The 7,424-nt window shown below is 33.8% G+C and overlaps 1 pseudogene; it reads left to right on the top strand.

The window, feature by feature from the left end:
• Positions 1–294: 294 nt before the first annotated feature.
• Positions 295–6,635, top strand: LOC106474889 (annotated as a pseudogene).
• The last annotated feature ends 789 nt before the right edge of the window (positions 6,636–7,424 follow it).

Raw genomic sequence — 7,424 nt, 5'->3', positions numbered from 1 at the left:
TAAAAACCGAAGAAAAAACAAAATTTAATAACCTAGCTAAATCCTAATCATCAGATACGAGCCTTCCTTTATCATCCCTTAAGGGTCCTACCTCCATTCTAACATGTTGTTTACCCTTAACGTACTTAAAGAAATCCTTACTGTTAATTTTTACATTTTCAACCAACCTTTTCTCATACATCCTTTTTTATGTCCTAAAATTAATCAGTGATTTTTATACGATTTAATTTACATACAAGGATTCGCCCTCTAGTGTGTAGTACATAAAATAAAATTTTCGTTGCAGGTGTAACATTTTAGGCTTAATCTAGAACAATATCTAATATTCAAAAACTGTATTGTTTGTAGCTTGTAGGCAAATAATAAATAAACGTGAAGCGACTATACTTCAACGTCCAAATGGAAGAAATGCCAGAAGATTCCCTTTACCCAATCGCAATTCTGATAGACGAATTAAGAAATGAAGACGTTCAACTTCGTTTGAATAGTATTAAGAAGTTATCAACTATCGCCCTTGCTCTTGGTGTTGAGCGTACGAGAAGCGAGCTTCTTCCATTCCTGACGGATACGATTTATGATGAAGATGAGGTTCTTTTAGCACTTGCTGAACAACTAGGAACATTTGCACCTTTGGTTGGAGGGCCAGAATACGTGCATACACTTCTCCCACCCTTAGAAAGTCTAGCAACTGTAGAGGAGACAGTAGTTAGAGATAAAGCTTTAGAGTCTTTACAAAATATATGCCATCAGCATAGCCAAGAAAATTTAGAACAGCATTTTGTTCCCTTAGTAAAAAGGCTAGCATCAGGAGATTGGTTTACTTCAAGAACATCAGCTTGTGGTCTTTTTAGCGTATCCTATCCAAGGGTATCTGATGCAAACAAAGCTGAATTACGCAATCATTTCCGAAGCCTTTGTCAAGATGACACTCCCATGGTTAGACGAGCAGCAGCAAACAAATTGGGAGATTTTGCTAAAGTACTCGAGCAAGAATTCATTAAGTCTGAACTCATTCCCATATGGGCAAACTTAGCCCAAGATGAACAAGATTCTGTGAGACTTCTTACAGTAGATGGATGCATATCTGTTGTTAACTTTTTACCACCAGAAGATTTAGAACAGTTGGTTATGCCAGTTCTTCGACAACTAGTTGACGACAAATCCTGGAGAGTCCGGTATTCAGTTGCCGACAAGTTCACAGAGTTGCAGAAGGCTGTGGGTCCAGAGCTTACCAAGGCAGATCTGGTCCCAGCTTTTCAAAACTTGTTGAAGGACTGTGAAGCAGAAGTCAGAGCCGCAGCTGCTCAGAAGATTCGAGATTTCTGTCAGACACTACCTACTGATGTTCAAGAACAGGTGATCATGAACAACATAATGCCATGTATTCGAAACTTGGTGTCTGATCCTAACCAGCATGTTAAAACTGCTCTTGCCTCCATCATTATGGGCCTTTCACCTATTGTTGGAAAACAGAACACAGTTGAACACTTACTACCATTGTTCTTGTCTCAACTGAAAGATGAATGCCCAGAAGTGCGACTTAATATTATATCTAACCTCGACTGTGTCAACGAAGTCATCGGGATCCAGCAGCTCTCTGAGAGTCTGCTTCCGGCCATCATGGAACTTGCTGAAGATTCCAAATGGAGAGTTCGTCTAGCTATTATTGAGTACATGCCGCTCCTCGCCAGTCAGCTAGGAATGGATTTTTTCAATGAGAAGCTTAACACGCTGTGTCTTACTTGGCTTGTTGACCATGTTTATGCAATCCGTGAAGCAGCTACACAAAACTTAAAAAAGTTGGTAGAAAAATTTGGACCAGAATGGGCTAAAGCAACTGTCATCCCCAAAGTTGTCTCCATGTCACAAGACCAAAACTACCTTCATCGCATGACTTGTTTATTCTGTATCAACGTCCTTGGTGAAGCCTGTGGCCCAGAAATCACCAACAATCTTCTATTGCCCATAGTACAGAGTTTGGCAAGTGATTCTGTGGCCAACGTTCGTTTCAATGTCGCCAAAACATTCCAGAAGCTTGGGCCTATTCTAGATCAAACTGTGAAACAGAACCAAGTTAAGCCTTGCCTGACTAAGTTGAATACAGATAATGATGTAGATGTTAGGTACTTTGCTTCAGAAGCACTTGAAGTTCTGGGATAAAATCATCCTGTTCAGGTTTGGATTACGTTATTAACTAAGTTCAAGCACTAACCGAAAAGTAAAAATCCATTATATATTAGGCTACCATTAGAAACATTTTAAATTTTGTTTCTATTGCATTAATTAAAGGATAATAGAAACAGAAATCAAGTGATTTTTTATCACTAGCAAAATGCTTCAACACATTTTGATATTGAAGCTGCTTAAATTTGGTAGATATAATTTTATCTTCATAAAAAGAATACTTTAGATTCAAATGGAATAGCACATGTAAAATTAAGTCTGTGACTTTGTAGTTGATAGAGTAAAAGTGAAACAAGAAATTTATAACTGATTAAAGAATACAGCAGTCATTTAAGTTGGTTCTTAAATTTTCTCACAATTTGCCTAAAAATAATTAAATAAACAGAAAATCTTTTAAAATTGTAATTACATTTAGTTACAGATATATCATTGTGTTAATTGACACGTGTCCAAGATCAAAACTGAAACCTATGTGATCAACAAGTAAATCCAGGAACAAGAAAACTTTGTATTTAAATAAAAAACAGCAAAAATCTGACCTTGTATCTCATAGTTAAAATAAATTAATAACCAATTATTACCGAATGCTTATTACATGTATATTAAACAAAGTATTGTTAATGTATAAACCAAAACTATGTCTTTAGATGAAGTTGTAGTGTGCTAAAGATGGATTGTTGATCTACAAAGGGTATGTCATGACTAATACACTTTAGATAATCTTTAAAAATTGGGTATCACTCATGGGCTAATGTTGTGTGTGTTTGATAAAAGATCTGAGCAATGAGTATTGTTTATCTGTAGACGGTGATGTGTGTAACGTATCTTCATACAGCATATTGAAATGTTTATTACACCTTTAAGTAGGTGATGTTTATTTCATCAATCCATACAATAGATAAAAACTATTCCTTCACATATATTTGTACTAAACTGTATTAATTAGTAATTATATATATAATTTGGTAGAGGGTATGCCGTTATATCAATAGAAGGTATGCCATTAAATTGATAGAGGGTATGTCATGATATCAATAGAAGGTATGCCATTAAGTTGGTAGAGGATATGTCATGATATCAATAGAAGGTATGCCATTAAGTTGGTAGAGGATGTCATCATATCAGTAAAAGGTATGCCATTAAGTTGGTAGAGGATATGTCATGATATCAATAGAAGGTATGCCATTAAGTTGGTACAGGATATGTCATGATATCAATAGAAGGTATGCCATTAAGTTGATAGAGGATATGTCATGATATCAATAGGTGTGCCATTAAGTTGGTAGAGGGTATGTCATGATATCAATAGAAGGTATGCCATTAAGTTGGTAGAGGATATGTCATGATATCAGTAGAAGGTATGTCATGATATCAATAGAGGGTATGTCATGATATCAATAGAGGGTATGTCATGATAACAGTAGAGGGTATGTCATGATAACAGTAGAGGGTATGCTGTGACATTGTTAGAAGGTATACCATATAGGTGTAGACAGTAAAATTCAAGCATTTTCAGTATCAGGCTGAATGAGGTCTTGGAATTGTTAAACGTTAGGCCTAGCCTCACACTTCATAATACAAACTCCAGCTAATCTGACCAGGTGATAAGATTAAATGTTTAGGTTGCTGGATAGATATTGGTTAGACTACACAATACAGTGTTTAGTAAAAAGTTAAGGGGAACAACGTGAGAAAAATATATCTTATAGTTAAAAAAATGTCCATTATTTCACAAATGAATAAATAAACCACCATAGTAGTTGCTCACGAAGTAGAGAATGTACTTACTTCTGTTACAAATTGTAACTACTTATACACAATACTCTCTGTAAATATTCAGTATTTTGTCTCTGGTCCTGGGAACAAGTTCGGGTGTTTCTTTACCGAATAACTAAACAAAATATCTGTTAAAATGACAAAACAAAGTATTGTTACTGGTGATAATTTCAATTACAGCTTCAAGAAACTTTTTGTTGTTAATTAAGGCCAATTTTATCACATTAAAGAGGAAAACTTGTTTCTGTTTCTTTCCATGTCACTGTTTTTGTATGTGCTTATGTAGTGGTGAAGAGATAGATCAACTGTATTCAAGTAAAAAGTACAAATCAGTGTAACTCACAAGTGTTGTACAGAAAGAAGTTTTTAAAATTATGTACTAATATCATTGTATATTTTAATATTTTATTATAGAAACCATTTTAACTTCTTTATTACGTTTATGAACACAATTACCAATGACCTCTCATCAAATTCACTGCAGATTTAGTGAAAGTTTGTTAAAAATCTCGAGCTTTAGATCTATGGTAAAAGAAGATCCGAGTGAAAACATAGTATGTGTGTGTGAATATTGGGATTTGGACTGTTGAAAAACACCTGTGGTTCATTAAAAACTTAAAATATCTGGTGTATAGTATGTGTGTGAATATTGGGATTTGGACTGTTGAAAAACACCTGTGGTTCATTAAAAACTTAATGTATCTGGTGTGTAGTGTAGTGTGAATATTGGGATTTGGACTGTTGAAAAACACCTGTGGTTCATTAAAAACTTAATGTATCTGGTGTGTAGTGTAGTGTGAATATTGGGATTTGGACTGTTGAAAAACACCTGTGGTTCATTAAAAACTTAAAATATCTGGTGTATAGTGTAGTGTGAATATTGGGATTTGGACTGTTGAAAAACACCTGTGGTTCATTAAAAACTTAAAATATCTGGTGTATAGTGTAGTGTGGATGGTCTGATGATAAAACATGTTAGTGGATTATTAAAAACTACAACATCTGGTATACAGTGTTGTGTGGATGGTGTGATGATAAAACATGTTAGTGGATTATTAAAAACTACAACATCTGGTATACAGTGTTGTGTGGATGGTGTGATGATAACACATGTTAGTGGATTTATTAAAAACTACAACATCTGGTATACAGTGTTGTGTGGATGGTCTGATGATAAAACACGTTAGTGGATTTATTAAAAACTACAACATCTGGTATAGTGTTGTGTGGATGATCTGATGATAACACATGTTAGTGGATTTATTAAAAACTACAACATCTGGTATACAGTGTTGTGTGGATGGTCTGATGATAAAACACGTTAGTGGATTTATTAAAAACTACAACATCTGGTATACAGTGTTGTGTGGATGGTGTGATGATAAAACATGTTAGTGGATTTATTAAAAACTACAACATCTGGTATAGTGTTGTGTGGATGATCTGATGATAACACATGTTAGTGGATTTATTAAAAACTACAACATCTGGTATAGTGTTGTGTGGATGATCTGATGATAAAACATGTTAGTGGTTTGTTGAGAGTAGAACAGAGTTTCACAGAGTCTGGAGATAAAACACTAATGGTAAAGTTTAAAGAGATTGGTGTACATGTATCTGTTCTGTGCTGGCATATATTATTAAATTGTAGTTCCACTTATTAGAAAGACCACTATTTGTTAAAGAAACTTGAACTACTCTGTTTTTATAATGTTTTCTTTAAATGTGATTGTGTGTATGATAGACATATAGGTAGAATTTTTATCAGAATACATATGGAAAAGTTCTCCTTTGGTGATATTAGGGTAAACAGAATTTAAATTCAGCACTTTTATCACATCAAATGTCTACTCATCAGAATACACGTGGAAGAGTTCTCCTTTGGTGATATTAGGGTAAACAGAATTTAAATTCAGCACCTTTATCACATCATATGTCTACTCATCAGAATACATGTGGAAGAGTTCTCCTTTGGTGATATTAGGGTAAACAGAATTCAGCACCTTTATCACATCAAATGTCTACTCATCAGAATACACGTGGAAGAGTTCTCCTTTGGTGATATTAGGGTAAACAGAATTTAAATTCAGCACATCAACTGTCTACTCCTGTGTACTTCACAAAAAGTTGTCTTTTATTTACAGAGATGGCGGTGATCCTCCGCTACCAGTGGTGTTACGTAGAACGTAACAAAAACTAAATGCTTGTGCTTTATAGTTTTTTTCTTCAGTTTTACAAAAATGCTGTGCATTGGATTAAGAATGATGTAGCTGTAATTCGAACAAAGTTGAGTTTAACTGGTAGTAGTGTTTTGTTTCTGTTAGCAAATATTTAGGAAGTAAAAGTTTATCATACATACATATAATCTCCATGTTTCTTTGTTTTGAACGATGTTTTAAGTACTTTCAAATCAGAGATGCTTCGTTTTTTCCCACATGCTCATCAATACGAGTATTAACCTTTTGTTAAAAGTATCACATTAATGCTTGTACATGTAAGAAAAAAAAAAATGCCTGGTCCAAATATTCAGGGCATAGCTTGTATAGTGTTACTGTATCTATTTGTAGTCAATTATCAAATTCTCTTGTGTACCAGAAGGTGTGATGGATTGATTGTTGATTATAGATTACCCAGTTGCTCTACACCACATCAGTAATAAAGTGTTGAACTCGAAACAGCAGTTTCTGTAGTCTTGTTTTTAAATATCAGACTTTAGCAGTTCCAAAGTGTCTTACTGATTAAACTCTCATACTGAAAAGAAAATTGTGAAAAAAAAACATTTTTGTTTTGACAATTGCTCTTAATCTCTGTGAAGGGCCAGTGGTCAGTATGTTAGATTGTGAATACAAAGGTTTTTTATGATGTGTCTGTATTATACAAAATTCATAATGCATCAGTTTGATACAGAATTAAAAGTCTAGTAGCATAGATAAATGTTTAACGATCCATACCTCGAGTTGTAAACAATGGGTCAGTAATTTGGAAACTGACTTAGAAATATTAACAGTTTTTTCGAACATTGTGCTATAACATGTAGATAAATAAAAGAAAGAAAAAATGATTTTTGACTCTCTACAGACTTGATGTTTGACAGTGTTTTGTTCATTAGTTCACACAGACAAACACATTAAGTTAACAACAAAGGTGCCCTACTGATGAAACAATGAAATTTAATCTTTACAAGTTCAAACGGTGTATGCAATTACTGGGTTGGTGTTTATTGTTGATTAAGTTGAAGCTTTCTCTGACGAAAAGTTAATGTTAAATAAGTATGTTTATTAACTTAAAACATAACGTCCAAGATGTTAATTAATAATGAAGCTTTCTCTGACGAAAAGTTAATGTTAAATAAGTATGTTTATTAACTTAAAACATAATGTCCAAGATGTTAATTAATAATGAAGCTTTCTCTGACGAAAAGTTAATGTTAAATAAGTATGTTTATTATCTTAAGACATAATGTC

Source organism: Limulus polyphemus, unplaced genomic scaffold (genome assembly GCF_000517525.1).
Source record: "Limulus polyphemus unplaced genomic scaffold, Limulus_polyphemus-2.1.2 Scaffold7821, whole genome shotgun sequence".
Lineage (NCBI taxonomy): Eukaryota > Metazoa > Arthropoda > Merostomata > Xiphosura > Limulidae > Limulus > Limulus polyphemus.
This window is presented reverse-complemented; position numbering and strand designations above follow the sequence as displayed.